Source organism: Schistocerca piceifrons, unplaced genomic scaffold (genome assembly GCF_021461385.2).
Source record: "Schistocerca piceifrons isolate TAMUIC-IGC-003096 unplaced genomic scaffold, iqSchPice1.1 HiC_scaffold_2281, whole genome shotgun sequence".
Lineage (NCBI taxonomy): Eukaryota > Metazoa > Arthropoda > Insecta > Orthoptera > Acrididae > Schistocerca > Schistocerca piceifrons.
The window spans coordinates 108,953-134,958 of NW_025728208.1; the positions used below are offsets into that span (position 1 = coordinate 108,953).

A 26,006-nucleotide genomic window follows, 5' to 3' on the forward strand; every position below is an offset into this window, starting at 1 on the left:
CCATTTAAATTGCTTTAGTGTAAATAATAAAAATGTTTTCTTAACTATTGCAAAGTGTTATAGTTTGCTAACATAAAATTCAATCAGAGTGAAGCCAAGTTACTAGAACCTGTTAGATGGCTATACAGAATTAATTCAAAGAATAATAGCTTTTGAAAGTAAGTTCCACCAAGAAAGAGGTTTTCTTTAAGTGAAATGTTCAGTTAAAAAGTGTGTGCTTTAGTGTCTAAGTATTTAAATTTCTTGATTATGGAAAGTGCTTTTCTAAAGGTTGTCCCCCCCACCCCGGCTAATTTTTTTTACCTTCCTTGAACTTATCTACTGGGCTTTTTCTTTTTTAAAAACATAATATATAAAGATGTAGCCCAAAATTGTTTAAGTGGGGTAATTTATTTGAAGAGCCAAACTAAACAGTAGCAAGAAAGTAGGCAAAATTCACATTTCTGCTTCTCCAATACTTCGCTATTTCATTGCCAGGATAGGTTGGTGACCATTAAGTACATGTTTTAAACCACTAAATGAACTTGGAAATGAGTTGTCCTAGCTTCAGTATATTATTATTCATACTGTGTTTCTATCTAGCCACTGGGTAAGATCTTAGGAAAAGAAGTGAATAGTCCAATTTACTTATCCATTAGACGCAACACACGGTAAATCCAGTAAGAAGGATAACTCTATTGATTATCTTTTCCTATAAACAGGACTATCCTTCCATAGTGTATTTTATTTGGAAACTAAACTAAATTTTAGTAAGAGGGTTATACGTGGCAACATAGAGACAGGGTTTCTGTTATTTACGTAAAAGCATACTAATATCATAATGTTAGTGTTATAAGGTCCTATTAATGTGTGGTCATGACATTTGTTAAATGTCTCACCACATTCCTATTGAAACTATTTACTCTTGTTGTAAATAACACCTATGACAATTTTATACAAATGTCCACTAAGACTTTGCTCGTCAACTTTCATTTAGGTAACAGCGATCTTTTAGATGTATTTAAATCAGTACTGTTAAGAAATACTGACTAGCTTTATTTTCAAGAATCTCAAGTTTAAGTTATACATACTGTTATCCTCCAATAAGAATCATTGGCCGATTCTTCATCTTTGACAGGTTCATCATGCCTGCAATGCAAAACATTATCTTTTGTATTAACAGATGAAATCCAACTTTTTAAATTTAATAAATGCTTATACAAACATAAAGTTTCTTCAAAAAATGTATTTCTGACAACTTCCTGTCACAGATAATTTTCACTGAATGTTGCAACCCAGTTATATTGCTGATGAGAAGCAAATGTTGATCTTTTCCCTCTCTTCCTTCACCATCTCCTGTTTTGTTCACCTTGACATATTTCTGCCAAAAAGACTACCCCAATGGATCCACTGCTTATATATAACACACAGTAAATTCAGTGCAAATATTTCCTTAACACAGGATGTGCATTGACGAGCTTGAATTAATCAGAAAAATATAAACAGATACTAACCATTCCACAGCTCTTACAAAATACTTGCATTAAGTAATCATCAAAGCTACTTTTTGTACAGCAAGAGGACTAACAGTCAAAATGGTGCTACATGCTACAGGCAGTGCAATACAATTTATTTTACTCATTGCTACAGCAATAAATGTACTTATAAAAATATTCAGACTTAGACTATAATCAAATACAGAGAGAGAAAATATTCTAACTAAAGAGATATAGCAGCCATAGGCAGAAACAAATAAAAAAACTGATACTAATCTTAGCTTTGAGGACCAAAAGTTTATTCATCTGGAAAATGTAAAAAGAGAAATGAGACTGTTCAAGAATTAAGGACAAAAATTCAGGATCTTGAGTCAAGGAAGATGTATGGTTAAATGAATGAAAAAACTAGACTGGACATGATGAAATTCATTTGCGAAATAGCAGCAGATGATGTAATTTTAAATGCTGAGAAATAAGATCTCTTCAAGAGGAGCCACCAAAAGGTCAAATAAGTGAAGAACAAGCTGAAAATACCGGTAAATGGGCTAAAATGGCGGCAAATAGATAAAGGTAACAGAAAGAAAGTGCTGAAGAACAGGCAACCAAACAACAACAACAACAACAATAATAATAACAGCACATTGAACCAATATATAATAGCAGTACCACAACATCTGGAGGAAGATTTTCCACTAACAGAGCAATAAATTCATGAAGCCATCAAATCATTCCAAAACTTCAAAGCAACAAATGAAGACTCTACTGCAGCAAAATTATTGACATAGTCAGAACACACAAATGATCTACAACTGCTGTTTGAGAACATTTGGAAAGCTGAAGAGATTATGGAAAGCATTAATCCACAACTATGAAAAAAAGGGGACACACAAAATGTCAACATTTGCAGAGATGCCTCACTTCTGCCAGTGGTATACAAAATATTATCAAAAATTCTCTGGACAGAGTTGTAGAAACTTTAGACAAATAACTGGGAGAATCTCAAGGAGCTCTAGAAAGGGAAGACCCTGCACAGAACAGATGTTTATTAGAAAATCGATAATTCTCCACATACTGTTAATCACCAAACCTATAATAGTATCACGTATTGGTTTCAAGAAAACATTTGATTTGATAGGCAAAGAAATTATAGGTAAAATCATCAAAGAATTTTGTGTTAAAGCAAACATAATCCTCAAAACACTAGCAAATAGGATGACTGAAGCTAAATTTATGGGAGAAGTATCTCAACCATTTGAAATAAAAACTGGTGTTAGACAAGGGGACAGTTTATCACCTTTACTGTAACACTGCATTCTAGAAAGAATAGAAAATATCTGGAATTTGGAGAAAAAAAAAATCACAAAATTGAACCAATAATTTTAGGACGAAAAACAAATGGAATTAAGGTAAACTGCCTGGCTTCTGCAGATGATTCTGATATACTTTCAAAAAATCTGACAGACAGTTATTGAAAGAAATCTTTTGGAAGAAGTAGCAAAGAGAGCTGGTCCCAAAATTTCAGCCGAAAAACCAACATTGATGACAATTTCAAACAATGCATCAACATTCTTAGAAAAACAAAAATGTAAAATAGCATTAGTAAGTAAATTTAAATATATTGGACAAACTGTACAACAAAATGGACTAGAAGAATTAACAGTAGATGCAAGAGTCAGCAAACTGGAGAGAGCAAATCGTTTGACAAAGGATATTTACAACAAGAAATGTACAACTAAAAAAACAAAACTAAAACACTATCCCACAGTGGTATGACCAGGATGTTTATATGGATGAGGATGCCTAATGATGAACTATAAGCTGGACAGAACAGAGGTTCCTCAAAGGAGCATTATTAGAACATAATGGTTGCAATACAAGCTACAGATGGCTGGAAAATGAGAAGTAATGAGGAGATCTACAAAAATTTTGAGAAAATATCAAAAGTAATGGCTAAAAGAAGATCAATCTTTCTTTAGAGACCTCTACTGAATGAGTAGTTCTGGAAGAAGGAATCAATGATAGCATGGATTACAGAAATAAGAAAGAAACAACATCAAACAATCAGAAATAATAGAAAGAAACCTTTTTACAGATAAAATACTGAATTTAAAAGGATCATCACCTCTCCAAGATCAAAATTAATTTCATCCCTCTCAATAAGTCCGTGAAAACCGGAAATAAAATTCATAAATATGATATTGCGAAGCTCAAAATCAATCAAAACATATTGGAACAATGCCACCAGTAAGTGACAGTTGAATCCCATAAATGGACAGACATTGCCTCCATGATCCAACAAGCAGCTAATACTACAATACTGACAGCTAAAAAGAGGAATCATACATGGTGGAATGAGGTTTGTGGTGAGGTGGTGGCCCAAACAGCAAGTGCATGGAAAAAGTGGAACTCTACCAGGAGACCTGATGATTTTGATGTATTCCATGAAGTTCGAAAATATGCAGCCAGAAATCTACGAAGGGCTAAGCAATTGCAGAGAAACAGCAGTTAGAACAGATCGAACAGCGTTTCCAGATAAACAATGTCAGAGACTTCTATCAGACGTTCAAATCGAATTTGAAAGGATACCAAGCCCCTAGTTTTTGTTTTAGAGACGAAAATGGAAAGCTCAGTGTTGTGTACATAGTTCCGCGTATTCAGCGCGTACACAAATTTCCCACTAGAGTGCGCCCCGCTAAGCACAACAGCGTAGGCGCAGCGCTCGTCCATCTCCGCACTACGAGATGGCGCTGCCATAGAGACGGACCAAATTCTGCTTCCGCCGATCCGCGTATTAATATGTAACGCAGCCAATGAGATTGCTGCAAACATAGAACACTTTCTCCTCGCGCATCACACTCGCGCAGTGATACATGAACGTGCGAGGTATTATAACAAGTGTTAAGACCTTCGATCAGTCAGTCTGCATTTGTCTGCACCAGTCTGTACCAGTCTGCATTAGTCTGTATCAGTCTGCATTAGTCTGTACCAGTCTGTACGAGTTCTACAATTGTCTGTACCAGTCCATAGTCAAGATTCAGTCTGCGCCTAATAAGATTACCATTTTCCTGTACATAGCCATGAAGATAAATGTATAGACACTTTTGTCAAGTATCCGAGATATATGTGAGAATAAGATTAATGTACCAATACCAAAGGAACTTCAGATTGTCAATTGTAAATAGCATCCAGAACCAAGTTAAGTAATTTTTATATTTGTTATTATTTTAATAAATGTATGTGAAAATTAATCAAGTTCTGTTTAAAGTTGGTCACCGTCAATCTGCTACTCTAAGCGTGCAAGTGGCATTTCTATCGTCTGACCTAATGGCAGAAGATAAACACGCCATGATAAGACCACGAGACATATTGCTGACACTCGCTTACTTCGTTAGAGCAACAAGTCAAATAATCTGATGGTGTGTGTACTGAAGGTCTTACAGTACGCACACCACACTCGGCCTGACCAACAAAGAAAACTGCAAGATAATGTCTCGTTACTTTGAAAACCTACTTAATTGTGATGAACCAAAAGAAAGATTCCCTGTATGTGCCCCAATCCACAAACTACCCCTCATCTCCATCTAGTAAAGAGGAGACCAAAGATATCATCAACAACTTTAAGAATAATAAGGCAGCTGGAGAGGATTCAATAGTGGTGGAACTACTGAAGCTGGCAAATAATGAAACTCTAGATATACTAGTCCAACTTTTTGAGGAGATCTGGAGAGCTAGGACGATACCAACTGAATGGCAGTCAGCTTTAATCCATTGTCTACACAAAAAAGGTGATAAATAGAATGTCAATAACTATAGGGGTACCTCATTAGTATCTGTTCCATATAAGATTCTCTCCAAAGTGATACAGAATAGAATAGAAGATCATTGTAACCAACTGACTGGGGACTATCAAGCTGGTTTCCGAAAGGGCGATTCTTGCGCAGAACAGATCTTTAACCTGAAGAACATCATCAGGTACAAAAAAAATTGGAAGAAATAACTATGTGGTCTTGTTTGTTGATTTTCAGAAAGTATATGACTCCATCGACTGACAGGCATTAATGAATATTTTGGAAAAGTTTGAGGTGGATAATACATCAAGAAAGCTGATCAAACAAACTCTTCCTAACACAGTGTCAAAAATTAAATTTATGGGTGAGGTATCTGAACCCTTTACAATCAGAACAGACATAAGACGAGGAGATGGACTATCCCTCTCCTTTTCAATTGTGTCTTGGAAAAGGTCATTCGAGAGTGGAGAAAGTTATTAGCCCAAGAAGAAACAAATGAAGAGTGGTTCAGACTTGGTCCTAAGAACAAAGGGGTGTGCATTGACTGCTTAGATTTTGCGGCTGACCTGGCCATTTTTGCTAACAACATAGAGTCAGCAGTCAACAAGATAAATAGGCTGTCAGAAATTGCTGAAAAAAGTTAGACTCCAGATCTCTATTCAAAAGACAAAATATATGACGAACATCTGTGACGGACCTGAATGGATGATAACCAACCTGGGAAAAAATCGGATGAGTTAAGAATTTCAGGTATCTCGGTGAAGTCATCCACCAGGAGAATGGATTAAAAGAAGAAGCAACTGTCGGGATGAGGAAGTTAGACCAAGCATACCAACTGACAAAGAATACTTATAACAAAAAGTCTATGAGTATATGGGCCAAGTTACAACATTATAATACAGTTGTAAAACCTGAGGGCTAATAAGCATCCAAAACTTTGACCACGAATAGACAAGGTCAAGCTGAGCGGCTGGAAAAGCGTGAGTGTAGGATATTAAGGAAAATCCTAAGGTAATAGATGGGTCGATGGACAATGGCGAATGAGAGCAAATGAGGACTCGTGCAGCAAGACAGAACCTATCACAGCATCCATTACGAAGAAATGATTGTTATTTTATGGTCATCTCATGAAAATGATGGTGATCGACTAACAAAAAGAATACGGAGTTTCATCCTATCTAAGAAAACGAGGCCGAGATGGTTCAAAGAATGTGAAAAAGATCTTAAGCAGATTGGTATCTCAGAGAGAAATTCCTGAAAGGAACAAATTTAGAAGATTGGTGACCAACTACCAAGGTTTTAACATGGCATCAACATCCGAAAGACAGTGAGGACCATTATCTGAAGGGCATAAAAAGGCACTTCTTGGAGGGGCTCAGAAGATACTGGCAGGAAGTCAAAGCTGGAGCAAGAACAAGACCTGGACACTAGAGTGAAGTCGGTTGTTACCATGCAGTCCGTAAAGACTCACCTCGATGAAAAAAATAAATAAATAAAAATAAAAAGCTTTCGCTGCAGAAGAAATAGGGGATTGAGAACAACACGAATAGAATAAAGGGGGAAAAACATGAGGAGGAGATGGACGAGTACTGGAAAAACAGGAGACGACAAGGGAAGAAGAAGAAGTGAAGTTATTACATGACGAGAGATGGTGATTGGATTTGATTTGATTCAGTTTTCGTTACATACACCGAAAAAATGAGATGGTGTGGAACATGTCAGAATGTATAACACAAAACATTTTAATATAATGAATACTACCCTGATCATTTGTCACGAGATTGTCAAAATAGGTGAATACAATACAGTAAACTGGAAAAGCTAATATTTACAGAATTAATACACTGTCAGAATGAAACATTGTTATGCACTATTAATAAATTTATCATACACAAAATACCTAATATTGTCTGTTGCAACCTAGTGCTGTCAAAACTTAAATCTAACATATTTTTACTTAAGCTGGCCTAACAGTCTCTTTTAGGTTAGTCATCTATAGAGTAGAAGGCATTGCCTATCAAAAAGTCATTCAAACTCTATTTAAACTGTGCTTTATCTGAAACCAAGTTTTTAATGGTTGCTGGTAATTTATTGAAAATGTGTGTTCCTGAATATTGGACCCCCTTTTGGACCAACATAAGTGATTTTAGGTCTTTATGTAGATTGTTCTTATTCCTAGTATTGATAATATGTATTGAGCTATTTGTTGGAAATATAGATATATAACTTGCAACAAATTTCATTAAGGAGTAAGTATACTGAGAAGCAATGGTTGGAATTCAAAGTTCCTCGAATAGGTTCTACACGATGTTCTTCAAAGACTGGTCCCAGATACTCCATTGCACCATTCACCGAACCTGATAACCCCGAGCCGTCAGTAACAAAAATTAAGTCTTGCTTAAGAGATTTACAACACTACAAGCACTTGTTACCAAAGTCTCATTTACTTTTAGAGCTATCTGTTCCACTTCCTTTTTGGCCCCACTTCTCTCTGTCTTCACTATATCCCATACAGTTCCTATTTTGTTGCCCGATACAATTATCTTTTTCTCTTAATAAAGCTACTTCGATTTCTGGATTACTTGATTCAACATTTTGCAGTATTCTTTGTAATGCATTACAATGCTAATATCAGAAATGTTCCTAGATAGTAGATACAGTCTCCTTTTTGCCCCACATGATATCTTTATTCCTTGTGTAATCCATGGTTTATCTTTTGACTTCTGTGTGATTTGAGTTACCTTTAGGGGAAAACAATTTTCAAAAGAGGAGGTAACTTTATTAATAAATGCTTTCTATTTTCCATTTGAGTCAGGTAAACATCTCTCCAGTTCATGTCTTTGAGCAATTTCCTGAATTCCTCAATTATCCTCCTGTACTCAGATTTAATATTTTTTTATCCTGACAAGTTTCAACATTTAACACAAGATGCTGCACGTCGTGATCAGATAGTCCATTTACTATTGGTTTTGTGATATGACTTTTTTCCCCTAGATTTGTTCATAAAGATATTATCAATAGCAGTCTCAGAGCATTTACATATCCTAGCTGCAAAGTTCACAATAGGAACTAAATTGAATGATAGTGTTAAAAACACCAGCAACCACTATTTCCTCTTCTTCTTTTTTTTTTTACAGAAGCCATTCCTTTCGCTTTGTGAAATGAAGCACTGCCTAGTTCCAAAACACAGGACTACTATGACAAGGTGAAATGTTCTCAGAGTGCTACATGTATGATAGTAAATGTAATCAGCACTATAGTTGTTTTCTGAGTAGTTATGCTGTGTGTGTTTCACTCAATCAGATGAAATGGAATAAAATCATCAATTTATTTATTTGGGCTCTTTATCACCAAGATACATTCAATGTTGGTTGAGGTTTATCTTTTGAATTCACTCCAGTGTAGATTGTCAAAATTTTATCAGTTGTCAAAGTACTTGTAACACAGTTTCCGAATTTACTGCCATCCAGGAAAGTCTCGCACTCAAATTATTCTCAGCGACTGAGAGCTGGCTGAAACCCAGAGTAGAAAGCTCTGACATATTTAGTGATTAATGGAATATATATCGGAAAGGCAGGTTAGACACTGTAGGAGAGGGAGTGTCCATTGTCTCTATTGAGGTCAAAGCTGATTGTGACAGTGAAGTATAACAAGTCTATGTGAAATCACGTTAATTAATGGATGTTTTAATCAGCCACCCGGTTCTGCTATGACAGTTTTGGAGCCATTCAAAGAAAGTCTACAGACAGTAGCACGTAAATACCTAGATCATGCAATACTAGTTGCAGGTGAATTTAGCCTACTGAGTATAGATGGTAGCCTATGGCTTCATTGCAGGGGGTGCAGTCAATCTTGTGAAGCACTTTTGAATGTGGTTTTCGAAAATTGTCTTGAGCACCTAGTTTGGCACGCCACATGCAATGGAAATATCTTAGACCTTGTAATTACAAACAGGCCAGATATCATCAATGACTTCAGCATAGAGATGGGGATTAATAATCATGATAACATCATAACAACTAAGGTTACAAAAATTAATAAATCAGTCAAGAAGGCTAGGAAAATGTTCATGCCAGAAAGAGCAGATAAGCAGATGTTAGCATCTCACTTAGACAGAACTGACATCACTTATTTCCATTAAGATGGACGTAGAGAGATTATGGTCAAAGTTTAAACAGATCGTGAATTGCACTCTCAACAAGTCTGTACCTAGTAAACGAATTAAGGATACAAAAGAGCCACTGTGGTTTAACAATGAAATTCGGAAAATACTGAGGAAGGAAAAGCTACTGCACTCTTGGTTCAAAAGAGAATGCCAAATGGCAACAAGGAAAGGTTACTACCACTGTCATACCTCAGCAAAAGATCTGGCTGAGAAGCAGGGGAAATTATTGTTCTATGTAAAATCACTAAGTGAGTCAAAGGTTTCCATCAAGTCACTTGACCAGTCTGGTGTGGCAGTAGGAGATAAATGTTTTAAATTTTGCATTTAAGAAATCATTCATGCAAGAGAATCATATAAACATACCGTCATTTGACAATAGCACAAAGACACCTAACAACAATCACCACAAGAGGCCAGCGCTAGCACAAGTTGTTCACATGATATTCGTTGGACTGTTACCTGTAAACACGTACCATGTCAGTGCTCTTGGAAGAGAGCTGTGGCAGTGACACGGCTCTGTTGTTGTTCCTGTGTAGTGATCTGCAAAGATGGGAGGGGGGTCGGGTCGAGATTCAAGCAGTGATTAAGTACTTCATAAAGAAAGGTATGAAAGCGAACGACATTCATGCCGATTTCCAGAATACACCAGGGGACTCTGCTCCTTTGTCTTCAACTGTTGCCAAGTGGATAAATGAATTTAAATTTGGTCAGGAGAGCTTAGATGATGATCATCCATGAATAGGTCAGCCAAGATGTGTCACTACTCTAGAAATCATTGCAAAAGTGCGCATAATGATCAAGGAGGATCACCAATTTAGAGTGCATTAAATTGCTCACGCTTGCCAGATGTAATCTGAAAGGTATTCACAAGATGGGTGCCGCGACTCTTTACGCTGGGTCAAAAACGCATAAGAATGGACGTATCACAACAATGTTTGGCCTGTTTTTGGAGAAACAAACAAGATCTTTTGTGCTGGTTTGTGACCATGAGGAAACTTTGGTTTACTACTATACCCCAGAGACAAAGCAACAATCAAAGCAGTGGAAACATGCTGAATCTCCTCCGCCAAACTCCTTCAGCGGGGAAGGACATGGCGTCAGTGTTCTGGGATGCACCACCAAATTCCTTCAGCGGGGAAGATCATGGCATCAGTGTTCTGGGATGAGAAGGGGATTCTGTTTGTACATTATCTCCCCACTGGGCAAACAATTACTGGAGAGTACTATGCTAACCTTCTGGACAAATTGCAACAAAAGATATGCAAAAAAGGCCAGGTTTAATAAGGAAGAACATCATCTAGCATCAAGCCAATGCACGCTCGCACGCATGTGCCATCACCATGGTAAAATTACACAAACTAAGGTATGAATTGTTGCCACACGTGCCTCTTCCCTAAACTGAAAATTTTTCTTTGTGGATGAAGATTCACTTAAATGAAGAATTGATAGCCTGAGTTGACAACTATTTTGCAGGCCTGGAGGAAAATCATTGTCGAGATGGGATCAAGGTATTGGAACACTGTTGGACCAAGTGAATTAATCTACAAGCAGGGTACATTGAAAAACAACAAAGTTTCAGTGACTAAGTACTTTTTTTCTATTCTGTTTCAATAACTTTTCAAACCACCCTCGTAAGCATCCCTGACACCTGAAATAATTAAAAACAAATAAGTCGCCAGTTGCAGATGGAATCTCAATTTGGTTTTACAAAGAGTGCTATATGGCACTGGACCCTTACTTAGCTTGTATTTATTGTGAATCTCTCACCCAGCAGAAAGACCTAAGCAACTGGGGAAAAAATACAGAGGCGTCTCCTGTATATACGAAGGGCGAAAGAACAGACCTGTGAAATTACAGACCAATACCTGTAACATCAGTTTGCTGCAGAATTCTTGAACATATTCTGGGTTTGAATCTAATCAGTTTCATAGAGACCAATAAGTTTATGTCCACAAATCAGTACAAAGCATCACTCATGGGCAACTCAGCATGCCCTTTTGTCATACGACGTCTGTTCAAAAAATTCCAGAACTTTGTCCACAAAATTTTCTATGCTTCTCTTTTGGTCACATAAAGTGCCGTCTGCGAATTTTCTTCTATCTCATCTACCATTGGAAACTTCATCCTTTTCAACTTTGGAAATAAAAAGAAGTCTGCAGGGGTCATACTATTCTCGCAAGGAACATCTCATTCTCATTCTCATTTGTGAGATCCAAAAAGTTTTTTTGGTCTTGACTCATGAGCCGTGGAATGAACTTGGCGGCAACACAATGCATTCCAAGATGCTGTGTCATTTCATAACATGATCCAATTGAAATGTTACATTCTTCTACAATCTCTCGGACAGTGAATCTTCGACCGGCACACACAATTTCGTTGACGTTCCTGACACAAGCATCATCAGGGGACATCTAAGAGCGTCCTGAACAAGGATCATTTTTGACTTTTGTAAAGCCATTTTTAAAACGTGTGAATAATATGTAACACCGAGTATGGCTTAAGCACTCATCGCTATAGGCTCCCTGCATCATTTGGTGTGTCTCTGTAAAGGTTTTCTTGAGTTTCACGCAAAATTTAATGCAGATGCATTGCTCCTCTAACTTTGCCATCACAAAATTCACAAACCCAGATTCCATATTTCTTGATTTCCGAGAAGCATTTGACATAGTGCCTCACTGCAGACTTATAACAAAGGTACAAGCAAATGGAATAGGTTCCCAGACATGTGAGTGGCTCAAAGACTTCTGAAGTAATAGAACCCACTACATTTTCCCGATGGTGAGTGTCCATCAGTGACTAGGGTATCATTAGGATCGTTCCAGGGATGTGTGATAGGAACGCTATTACTCATATTTTCTATGTGCATAACTGATCTGATGGACAAAGTGGACAGTAATCTGTGGTTGTTTGCTGATGATGTTGTGGTGTATGGAAGGTGTCATCGTTGAGTGATTTAGGAGGATAAAAGATGACTTGGACAAAGTTCCCAGTTGGTGTGATAAATGACAGCTAACCCTAAATGTAGAAAAATATAAGTTACTGCAGATGAGTTGGAAAAACAAATCCATAATGCCAGAATCCAGCATTAGTAGTGTCATGAATGAAGAAGTCACATTGTTTCAATATCTGGACATAACATTGCGATGTGATATGAAATGGAACAAACTTGTGAGGGTCATGGTAGGGAAGGTGAATAATCATCTTTCGTTTGTTGCGTGGATTTTACTACAGTGTGGCTCAGCTGTGATGGACATCACATATAGGATGCTAGTGTGATCTCTTCTTGAGTTCAGTTTGAGTGTCTGGGATCCACAAGGGGTCGAATTAAAGCAGACATTGAGGTAATTCAGAGGCAGGATACTAGATTTGTTAACAGTAGGTTGAAACAACAACATACAAGTATTATGGAGATGTTTCTGGAACTCAAATGGGAATCCCTGGAGGGATTTTGAGGAACACTGTGCTGACTGCAGAACAATTCTGCTTGCACCAACATACATTATGCATAAGGACCACGAAGATAATAGACGACAAATTAGGACTCATAGAGAGGCATATAGACATTCACTTTTTCCTCACTCGATTGGCAGATGGAACGGGAAAGGAACTGACTACAGTCGAATTAAAATTACTTGATAGTTGGCACTTCAAACGCCAATAAGAGTAGTCAGCGTCACACTTGAACTGTCTGCTGTTGCCAAACTCCACCAAAATTGGCCAGTCACTTCCAATTCCTGGTTCAGCATTCTTTCTTGATGTATTTGTATCCCGAATTATGAGCCCGACACTTTTATTATGTATTTCATGACACGCGATAACTACACCAAAAACAACACACATTAACAATGCTAATGAAAGACACACATTTCATTCATAGCACTAACCAAACACTACCGAATAACTCAGCACAAGGTGTAATTCAGTATCATACATATAGTTATCATATTCACAGAGATCATCTTACATTAGATAAGCTTTTCACTACACTGCGTGAAACTGAAATTTTTAAGGTTGCAATTCATAGTTGCAACTGGGTCACTACATTCACATATATAAATACTTCATGCAGTGCTGTGGCATAGCACAATGGTTGGCAGATTAATCTAATGTGTAGCATGTCGTAGGTTTGAACATCAATGCAGCAAAATTTTTATTTCTAAATCTAACCAAAAGAGTGTGATTATTATTTTCATTCAATTAATTGCTTTAAATATATATTTTTTTTATTTTTAATAATTTGCTGCATCATTTTTCATCATTGTTTTGACTGTTCTATTTGGTCTTATTTTTCTTCCTGTCATTATTTCTTCATTTGGAATCTGTCTCAGTCTTCCAAAATCCACGACCAAGTGCCCACACGGACTGTTCGCTGGTTTCTAACATGGCAGCATGTGCAACTAGTGTAAGGATAGTTACAGGTAACAAATGACATGGAGAAATTTCAATTTGCTTTCAGCCCTGAAATTGAGTTTTTGTTGTCTTGAGTTTACCCTTAAGGGTTAGCTTTAATCGCCATGAACAAAGCGATCATGATATTAGTACTGCTGCAGTCTGTTGACCACAATTTTCTCGGCTGGGTTAGGACACAAGTTTACAGTCAGGGATACAAAACGGGTCGTCTTCCCCAGTTCAGTCACTGGTCACTTTAAATCAATAGTCGACAGAGTATCCAACATTTCTGACATACCTTGCACCAGCCACTAGAAAAATTGCTCTGTGTTAAACATTTAACATAATTTGTGAAGTGAGCCGCTTGTTTGTTGTCACCTGTAACCAAACGGTAGCTGGTAGCCAATGTGGCAACATTGTTGCAGCAAGTGATTGATGTCAACTATCAAGTAATTTTATTCAGACTATTGTAGTGAGACAGGGTACCTTCTGCCATGCACCATATGGTGGCTAGTGGAGTATGTATGTAGATGTGGAAGCAGTCTTTCCTTCTCATCCCATCTGGAAAGTCACCCTTGATCTGCAGTTCTGGGTAACTTTCTCAAAATCTACTCTTTTTCCTAGACCTATCCCTCACCCCTCTTCCTTCCACTTCAACCCTTCTGCCTGAAGAATGAGCTACTGGCTCTGAAAGCTTGCTTAATTATAATCTTCTTTTATGTGTGTGTTCTGCCTCCACTTAGCAAGTAGATTGATTATCTATCCAATTCAATTATCATGTAATCAAAAGCTGCATTTAATACACCAAGTCTCTTTTACCAATCATTTTTAATATGTCCTACAGAATGTACTGTCTATCCTGTCCTTTTTTGAGATTACTGTTTTGTTGTACTTATCTACAGGCATCATCTTACTTATTAGGAGTCAGTTCCTTCATGTTGTTGTTGTTGTGGTCTTCAGTCCTGAGACTGGTTTGATACAGCTCTCCATGCTACTCTATCCTGTGCAAGCTTCTTCATCTCCCAGTACCTACTGCAACCTACATCCTTCTGAATCTGCTTAGTGTATTCATCTCTTGGTCTCCCTCCACGATTTGTACCCTCCACGCTGCCCTCCAATGCTAAATTTGTGATCCCTTGATGCCTCAAAACATGTCCTACCAACCGATCTCTTCTTCTAGTCAAGTTGTAGAGCTGCATGTCCTCGGGAAAAATTATAGCTGTAGTTTCCCCTTGCTTTCAGCCGTTCGCAGTACCAGCACAGCAAGGCGTTTTGGTTAATGATACAAGGCCAGATCAGTCAATCATCCAGACTGTTGCCCCTGCAACTACTGAAAAGGCTGCTGCCCCTCTTCAGGAACCACATGTTTGTCTGGCCTCTCAACAGATACCCCTCTGTTGTGGTTGCACCTACAGTACGGCCATCTGTATCGCTGAGGCACGCAAGGTCCATGGTTCATGGGGGGAGTTCCTTCATAGTCAACAGTTAAGGAATGGGTGGCTGAATTCATATGTGGCATATGTCTCTGTAAGATGACTCATGAACAACTTCCTAGAATTACAATCAAATATGAAAATGCTGAGAAAGAACACAGTGTGATATTGCAAGATCAGTAATTAAAAAGATGTGCAAAACAGTTGATGCCGTGGCCGTACCAGAAAGTGAGTGGCATGTCTGTTGAAGCCTGACTACAACCTAATGTGAAAAACAATTTGGGACAATCTGACACACAACTGATTCTATGCACCAATCTGTTCCCGTGGATGAGAGATGACTGAATTGAAACAGCAGTTGCACAAAAATAGCAAAGGTGACTTCATCGGAGAGAAAGAGTGCTCATTGTTTTCTAGGATGCAAAAGGGATTTGTATTTTAGATTAGCTTGCAAGACTGAAACAATACCTCACAAATACTATGCAAGTATTCTGACTCAACTGGATGAAAAAATATGGAGCCAAGACCCAGGGGGAAAAAAAAAGTTTATCGTCAGTGAAATGCATATGGTCACAAAGGCACTTTCACAATAGGAAAACTGGGAGTTTCAAGTGTGAAGTCTTCAAATATCTATTCCATTCTCCAATTTTTTCACATTCTGACTTTAGCTTCTTCTTCTTTTCTTTTTGTATGAATGATTCACTTAAGACTACATGCGTCACACCTCAAAACCGTTTTGTGAGTCAACAACTGGATATGTTTTCACTGCTCTGTCTCTTGTAACTCCGTTGGACATGGAGGTAGCAAATGAGGATGTAGGATATCCATGACATACTGCTGTGCTGTCAGAGTGACCTGAAGTCATATCCGATGCTGCCCCACACGCCCTCTCCCTAGGTCGTTGTCATACTCACTGACAACTGTCATCGTAGGTCTTGCAGAATGTGACTCACTGCTGATCACATGACAGGTGCAGGCGTGAAAGGGTTACAATGTGCTCGGCGTACATTACAGCAATTCTCCCATGAGCTCGTCAGACACAGTCAACCGGAAGCTTGCTGACAAGCACGCCGTCCTTACGTTCCCAAGCAGTCCAACATGGGGCCACTACCACACCTGAATGTCTCACAAATCTGAATATTGCATAATTCAATCAGCCTGGCAAATGGAGACACACAATTAGGCCCCTTCAAATTTTGTTACGTGCTGATAATGCTGACTCACAGAAGTACAGGGCATCTGTGCCCTTCACAGGGATCACTCAACATCTTACACTCTTCACATCTCTTATAGCTCCTACCATTCACGGTAACAATCCGAGACACAAACAAAGTTAATGCAATCTGGTGGCCTTTGTATCCATTTCAGAGAGTTGCGACTCTCATAATTTACCACTGGTATGCACACTCGTGAAACTATGTTGCTTCAGGGACCTTCCCTTTTTTCTCTTCAAGCAGTTTAGTTCTTTGAATCCATTTTTCTTGTAGCTCAGAATAATTATTTTATTGTGTAGCAAACTTACAGACTAGCATTCTGGTCTGAGCTGTCGGAGTTGGCAGTCATGTGTGTGTGAGGTGTGCTTGCTTGTGTGAATGAATGGTGTGTATTTCTATTTCTTTTTCTGATGAAGGTTGTGGCCAAAAGCTTATGTGTAAGTGTCTTAACTGTGCGTGTCTGCATTTTAATGTGCCATCTTTATGGTAATTAGCACTCTATCTTTTCCTACACTGCTGATATTCCAACCTGGAGTTTCCATTGTTTGAACTTACGGTCTACTGTTTTATGTTGCAGTGCACTTCTACAAGTGTAATAATCAAATGTTGCCTTAGGAAAGAGTCACAATAACATCCATGTCTACCGTTTGCTATTTTTTACGAAATAGCATGTCACACTCGAAATTTAACTTAGCCAATGAAATAAGTTTGAAGATTTATTGTGTGTAAAAGACACGAGGGCCCACTGTGTGGGAAATGTGTGAAGTTCTGTGCAGAGACGGAGTTATCCACAGACGCGGTAAGTCTGGGGAGCTATATGGGTGTTAAAACATCGCCACCTGCTGGGATGAGGGGCCACTTACTCTGAGGTGGCGCTGTGCCAGCAACGAGCTCGACCCATTGATTAGCACCACAGATGACAATGAGCAACCAGCTGCTTCTCTGTGCAGAGATATAAAATTTATCGGTTTTGGACGTCGGGTGACAATCTGTCACATGGAGAACAATGTTTACTCTGGCAATTTTAACACTAATCTAGTGTTCTGCAACATATTAATGTGAAATGTTGTCTATGATGTTTAGGAGTGTAAGTTAAACTGATATCTGAGAATTTGTTGTTTTTGTGGCACTATCTGGAAAATGGCCTCTCTTGCAGCTCCAAGCATAAATGTCAAGTGAAGAAGAATAATTAGCACAGCACACTGGAACCGAGTAGGGATCCGGTTTACTGCTCGGCCACTAAATTAGCATATTGTGAGTACACCAGAAGAGACGCTGTACACACTTGCATATACTACATACACAAGTACAAGCATCGATCAAGCTACTGTGAAACTGCACTCTGTGTGACTCATCACTACATCAGAATACTGTAAATGTGGTGATTCCAATTCCTTAAGGTCTCTTCCTGTTTGTTTTCATCAGTTGGATCTTATTTTTCAAGTATGTGGGAATCCAATGAGCTGCCGGTTTGGATACATTCTTTCTGTACGTCCCACAAGTTGGATTCTTTGGAGACACATTGTAACAAGAGTTCTTAGGAATTTGCCTGGAGATTTCACACTGGGTTCTGTGTGATGTATTCCATCTTTTATTCTTGGACCTAAGATTTTTACTACAATTTTACATTCTTCTAATTCAGTTTGCTGTTTTCATGTCTTGTGTTGGACAAAGAGTCTCTCTCATGCATAAAGAAATTCTAATTTGATCACTGTTGTACAATGTTAGATTTTAGAGTTCCAGGAAAAATACTTTTAGTTAACTGAGAGACAGTTTGTATTTTCTGAAGTCTGGATTCTATGGCCTTCTTTTCATTATGATGTTCAGTGGTCTTTTTCACCTAACTATTTAAACTCTTTAACACCGAATTCTATGTCATTGCCTATATAAGTTCACCCAGTGCCATTTTGGTATCATCCAAGAATTTTTTCTCCAGGTGAAATTAGTAGTCCAATTTTCCTAGCATGCTCCCTTAATATTTCAAATTGCTTTAGCACATCAGTGATGTTTTTGTCAATTAGTATTATGTCATCGGTACAGGTTACACAATATAATTCTATCATTAAGTTTACGTTCTAGTCAGTGTAATAGTGCACCTGCTCTTCTCCATTATCTTACAATTTTCTTAGGGGCATAGTTGAATAGCAATGTGATATGCCATCCCATTTTCATATTCTTATGTCTGTCTTAAATTACACTGCTTGAAAAAAAGTGAGACACTCGGAAGGTGGGGAGAAAACAAATTGAAACATAGCGAATTTAGAGCGTATGTGATGTTATTTCAGTGATAACAAAACAGAGTCAAATTTATACAGAACTTATCAGTTTGAGCCCACTTATCAATACAGCAATGCACCCTGTCTCGCCTGGACAGTGCGGGAGGATGTCGTAAAGCTGCTGCATACCCTCCTGAGAAAGGTGATCCACAACTGTTGTAACTGGACATTGCAATCATGGATACAGGCAGTGGGATGGAGTTGACGTCCATGTTGGTCCCATAATGTTCTATCAGGGACAGATATGGGGATTTTGCTGGCCACAGGAGTATATCAACATCACGCAGACAATTTAAAGAGACACATACTACATGTGGACAAGCACTGGCCTGTTGAAAAATAGCACCACAATACTATTACACACTGCTGTACCATCAGAGTTCCCTCGGCCATTACAAGCCGTGACCTGAAGTCATACCCAATGGCTCCCCACACCATGGGACTGCTTTGTGACCCCTCCCCCCCCAAATGTGGAAGAATGGGACCTCTCCCCATCTCCCCGGGTCACTGTCAAACTTCTCCACGATAGTCATTTGGAGCAGTGCAGGACCGGGACTCATTAGTGAACATAATGTGACGCCATTCATTAGCAGTCCGTACTTCTCGATCATGGCACCACTTCACATGCAGTCATTTGCTTGGGTGTTAATGGCAGCCTACGCGCAGGACGGCAATTCCACAGTCTGGCTGCTCCTAGCTGTATGACACAGCTTGTTGCAAGGAGTCTATTACAGTGAACTCCTGTTTATCCGAAATGATTGGGACGGTGGCCGGTTCCGATAACGAAAATTTAAGATAAATCAAAGTGCCCCTGTTTTCACATGTGAACACTCCAAATTGCATCAATATTGCGAAATACAATCGTAAAACGTGCGTAGGGTATGTAAAACGTTACTGATATGGTTGCAAATAACCCTGCACTTTTTTACTGAAAAAATTGTGTTGACATGTTAAAAAGGCACCAAACTATGATTGAAAACTCAAAGTTTTTAAATGCTGTATAACAAAGCTCGTTTATTTTGCATTCTTACAGAAAAAATCTCCCTTATTTGGCAGCAGGAAAAAACAGGAGTTTTAATTTTATTACCTACTCTTTTGAATAAAAAATAAACTACTGAACAAAATTATGAAACAAATCTAGAGATTACTCAAAGGAATGAAAAGTCTGTCTAGAGGAACTTTCAAGAAAATTAAAAAAAAAAAAAACTTTTTAAGTTATGGACATGGACATTAGAGTTTATTTTCTGGTAACAAAGTCACAAATGTCTTTTTTTTTGTTTTTTTGCTTGAGAAACTATTGCTGCAACAATACATCTCCAACGTTGAAATCAAACTATTTCAGGATAAATCGTCTCCTCCTGTTGGCTGATGTACTCCAGGGCAGTTTGGATCACTTCGTAACAGAATATGTGAGGAATATTTTTCTCTGATTCATCATCAGAAACATAGACTTCTGACACTTTATGATCGGTCACAATTTGGACGATTTCATCCTCAGGCACATGAAAAAATGCCATTTTCCATCCACTCTTTAATGTCTTCGAAGTGTGTGTCTTTACAACCAGCTTCTCCAGTAAATTCACCGAAATTATGTCAGCTTGAGTTTCGGTGTTGCCTCCTCCTTCCCACCACTTAGGTTGCCTTACGATCTAAGAGTTTTTTCCAAGACCTAACAAGAGGAAGTGGAGGAATTAGACTTCAAGCTTCAGCAATCAATGAATGACACTTAAAACATCGATTTTTTAAGAGCTTCCACAAAATCATCTGCAGCATCAATCACCTAGCATCTTGCGTCTGTAATGTTTTTCCATCGCCTCAAGAATACCTTGGTCCATCGGTTGACATAGAGATGTGCCATTTTGTGGGAGAAATACAACTTTGATATCCCCATCTTGCAGATCACCTGGGTGATAAGGAGCATTGTCCACAAGAAGTAGCGTTTTCGAGGAAGTCCATTTCCTTCCATGTAATTTACTACAGCTGGAACAAACTCTGCCTGGAACCACTCTCTGAAGATGGCACTGTTCATACATGCCTTAAGACTGATTCGTGTACCTCAGTGGCAAACTGGTTGGTTGGTGTCTAAATGCTCTTGGTGTTTTGGATTTGCCAGTTAAAGACACAGTTTATGATTGCCAGTGGCATTACTGCAAGGGAGGACAGTAAATCTTTCTTTGATTTTTTTGTATCCGGAAGCCATTTCTTCTTCTCTAGAGGCAAGTGTTTTCGTTGGCAGCATTTTGTAATTCAACCTAGTTTCATCACATTTGTAAAGTTGATTGCCAGTATAACCTCCTTTGTCAATGATTGTGTGCAGTTTCTTCTTAAAATCAGCGTAGCAGCTTAATCCCCAGATAATGATTTGGCACTGATGGCAATTTCATGAATGCCATGCCGCTTCTTGAAACGATCCTGCCGGCCATTACTTCCGAGGAATTCTTGCTTCTTTCCTTCAATCAGCTCATCAGCTCATTTTGACAAAGTAGAGGACCTGAAACTGACACACCTTTGGCTCTTATTTATTCGTGCCACAAAAATAATGCCTCTTCTAACTGAGGATGTGCACATTTTCTCATTGTTTTTCAAGATTTCACTGCGTTGCCCAATGCTTGGATGGAACAAAATTTTTCAATTCGTGATCAATTTGTCTTCCGATCAGTAATTGTACTCCTACTCTGCAGCAACTTTTGTGGGTGGCTCACCAGCTTTGATGTACTGACAACAAGTGGAAAGTGTTAGGCGGCGCACTCTAATTGTCAGTTTCGACAGGACTACGTTGCGCTGCATAGAACAATACTGTATGTACTGTACTTACAAGGAGCTCCAATAGATGGCAGTGGCATGAAACCATGCAATACGAATAAGAAACACACTAGAGCTTCAACCAACACACGCACGAATTGACGATACTTGGACTTTTGACACGCACCAGTGCACTGATTAGCACTAGATTGCCAAAAAACACCAGCAAATGCTTGGCTCCAGGTGCATGCAAATTGAAACTTGTCAAGTGTCAATCTAGCTAGCCAAAAGTGTAGCTGCACGAGAGTTTACTGTACTTGTTCTCAGATGGCAGTCACAGACGTGAACAGGTTACAATGTACTCAGTACACTACACAGTGATGCTCCCTTGTAGTGGTCTGATGTAGTCAACTGGAACATTGATTATGAGTATGCCCTTACTTTCCAACATCAGGCCACTATCAGATCCAAATACTCCAAAAGTACAGATGCAAGGTTTAACCAGGCGACCAAATGGACATCCACAATGAGGTTTCTTTCAAACTCTCATCAGATAATGCTGTCTCACACCAATATGCAGCACCTTCATATCCTCCAGAGTGATGATTCAACATCTGACGCTATTCGCATCCCTTATATACCACATGATGCTTGCTAAACAGCAATAAAAACAAAGAACACTAATGAATAATGAAGGAAAAGACAGACTCTTACTTACCATAAAGAAGATACCTTAGGCTGCAGATGGGCAGAATTAAAAGACACTTACATAAAGCTTTCAGCCACAGCCTTCACCAGTAAGTAGTAATCTGTCTTTTCCAACATTGTTGATATTCCTACTGGAGTTTCCATTGTTTCAAGGACACTGATGCTTTTCTGTGAGTGTTTCCTTTATGATGTTTTCTGCATTTTGGCTTTTTTTTTAAAAAAAGAAAAAAAAAGAAAGAAAGAAAGAAAAAAAAAAGATTTGTTGCTGGAAAACTTCTGAGTTACAACAGCCACATATGGTTATCTGGTGGACCTTGCAGAACCAAATTCTAGGGCTGAAATGTATTGTTGACCAATGGGCATTAATCAGACTGAATACTAAATAAAAAATTAAATCCAATTTTACACAAAAACACAGGTTCTATCACTGTTGTTTTTCGTTCTATTTTGCTCTTATGTTTGCTATGACTTGTTAAGCAGAAATTTTCTTTCTATCTATAGAGTTACATTTGCTATAATGTATCTTGCCTGCATGTTGTTTCTTCTTTCTTCTCACTGCTGCCCCAATCATGGCAAGCAAGTCATCCTCACTGCATTTGCTTCGTATTGCATCTCTGAAACAACAGTTAAAACACCCGTTAAACAGTACCAGGCAATTACCACACAGTGAAATGTTGGTACACTAAAAAGGAAGAAAAACTTTGCAGAAATCTTCAACAGTAATCTTGTAGTCTGCAGTAGGCAACAGCAGGATAACAAACCCACTGGACAAGAATGGGAAAGTCATGATAGAAGTTACTTTTATTTTTATAAATAAACAGGTATCTTACACAAATGCTCAAGAGTATACATAGGATCTTGGGCTGAAGAGGTGGAGCAGAAACTGACATTAGTTTTGTTGAAGAGGGAGTAGTGGAACACAGCACAATTTCTTGCAAAATGAAGACAAATTTATTGATAAACTGAAGATGCTTAAACTAGAACTTTCAGATCTTTTAGTTAGCTCAAATGTTATATCATTACTTACAAAAGTGCCCCTGCAGCCCTCATTAGAGATTATTAGCAGCAAGTTTGAGAAAGAAATTGTGGTGCTGTTTAAACATGTGCATACCTCATCCTATTTCTTATGTAACACCAACTACTTTGATCAAGTGGACAGTGTTCCCATGGGAGATCCTCTATTTCCCATAGTAAATATCCAACATTCTTCCTTCTGGCAGAATGCTGAAGAGACATTTGTGGTGTGGCCCACATAATACAGACACTACCTATGTTCCTGCAGCATTTGCACTCGCTCCATCTGAATATTCAGTTCACTGTGTAAGTACAAAAAGATAGCAGCTTACCATCCCTGGATGTCACGGTTAGAAGAAAAGCTGACAGAACACTGGGGCATAGTCTCTACTGCAAACTGATACGTGCAGAGTTACATTTGCGGTCCAAAAGTTGCCGTCACCCTGCACAATGTGGTAGTGTCTTACACTCCCTGGCACATAGAGCACACGTGATCTCAGATACCGACAGTCTGCCTGGTGAACTGTAACACCTAAGAACAGTGTTCCAGCAGAATGTTTATTCTTGTAAACAGATTTGCAATGTGTTCTGAGCAAAGCAAGTTCAGTGTAGGGATGTAAATGAAGATACTTAGACAAGCACTGCAAATGGCTTTCTTGCCATATTTCAGTGGCATGTTTTCAAAAATAGGAAGAATCGCTAAGAGAAACAGAATCAAGTGTGTTTTTCGTCTACCAGCAAAACTAAGGAATTGCTTCGGTTCAGTTAAAGACAATCTTGACCTTAGAAAACACAGATCATATATAAGATCTGATGCCATTATGGCAAATCTTATATAGGGCAGACACCTCACATTGTGCAAGAACACTGTGTTCAACAGCGCTGACAAAAATGCCACCCAGTAAATTAGTGGTAGCAGAGCACTGCCTGAATACAGGGCACCACACGTTTCCCAAGAGGACTGAAATTTTATCCTCAGCATCATCACTCTAGGATTGTGTTTTTAAGAATGAGGCATGTATCCATACGGTGGGCAATCTTACCAACAGGAATATGGAATTTTGACTAAGCACTGCCCAGAATCCAGCACTGACTGCCATGAAATTAAAACAGTAGAAACCAGATCCTCCGATGTATGACCTGATGCAGCACCTTGCAGAGAGTTAATTCAGCTTTTAACCACACGAGTGTCCAGAAGTGCAGTCATTGCCCACAATACATAAGCAGAAGGCTACTATGAATGGCATTTCCATCCAACTGGGAGTGCCTGTCCACACATTCGTACTCCTGCTTCTAGCCTGACAAATTTCAATTCTGCTGTGCGAATATCACCAGTCACATCTTGCAGCAGTGATGACAGGACCCACCACTACCTGAAGATGACGAACAGTTGTGTTGGTGAAATATTGTGAGGCTTGCACAAAGTTATTCAGTGGCAAATCTGAGAAGATTTGTATACATTATTTTTCTGTGATGCAGGTAATGTGCAGCAAAATGTGATAACTTTCTGCATTTACCTTTTTATAAATTTCAAAATACCCCAAAAATTGGTGAGAAACACTGAACATATGACGTAACCAGATGACATACCCCACAGCATGTGCAGCAGTTGGGGCTGAGTGTAAAGGAATGATTGAGCAGTGCAATACTTTCATTTGAGCAAACAGAGCAAATTTCGAAAACATTTTGTAAATATGATCTGTTGTAAATGTAGATGTTACAAAATTATTGTCCCTGCTGTAATCAAGCAAAAGCAGTTCTGATTTTGTGTTTTTTGCTTCTGTCCCTTCTCTTTTTGTTTACAGACATTAGTTAGTAAAGAAACAATAGGTCACTTAATGGCAATGATGCTATTCTGAAGTTTATACTCATCTACTTGTTATGCAATATGGTAGGTTTTCATTGTACTGTACTTTGCAAGAAATCAAGGAAACTGCAAGATCGGTAAATAAAATAATAAACTTCAATATAAATACATAATTGTTTAACACAATGAAAAAATACTGCCTGCCAGATGCAAGACTCAAATCCTGAACACCATCACTAAAGTCGCACACGTGTGTCCGTAGCCACAATGATATGAATACTTGACTTGGGTTGGGATGATCAAGTGTGACAGGCCGAGAGGCTCAACCACTGCAAGCATGGCAAGGTACATCATCTGGTGACATTTGTCATTCGCTTTTGACACATTTCCCAACATTTGTATCGTATCCAACATTTGTGATCCCATGTGTCTTGTATTAAATTACTTGTCTCAGGGTCATATACAGTGCTTTGGAGGTTTTTAAATGATAATACGCATCACCCTGTCTGTGTGTGTGTGTGTGTGTGTGTGTGTGTGTGTGTGTGTGTGTGTGTGTGTGTGTGTGTGTGTGTGTTTATATATATGAAACAAATGCTAACAAAGAGATAGAGGGCCTGGCCAGTACTTACCTCAGCTCAGTACATCCGATAGATACACAAAACAGAACAGAAAATTGACGTATCCTACCTTTCGGAACTTCGTTCCTTCATCAGGGAGGAGAGAGGGGAAAAAAGGGGAAGAAGGGAAAGTGGATTCAGTTATTCACAACCCAGGTTATGAAGCAACAGGGGAAAGGTAAACAGGGAGGGTAGCAAAGATGGAGGCATGGATGTCAGAGGGAAGCCAAAGATATTCTACTGTAATTACTGTGCCAGCTTCAAACCAAGGAGGATGAATACAGAAGTAAAGAGGCACATAGTATAAAGATAAACGCACCTATGTAGGATGAAAAGATGCGTGAATGGCTAAAGAGGAAAGGGAAAGAGGAGAAGACT

The 26,006-nt window shown here is 38.6% G+C and overlaps 1 pseudogene; it reads right to left on the bottom strand.

Annotated features, from left to right (window-relative positions):
• Positions 1-1,072: 1,072 nt before the first annotated feature.
• LOC124742268 overlaps positions 1,073-26,006 on the bottom strand; it is a 61,528-nt pseudogene continuing 36,594 nt past the window's right edge.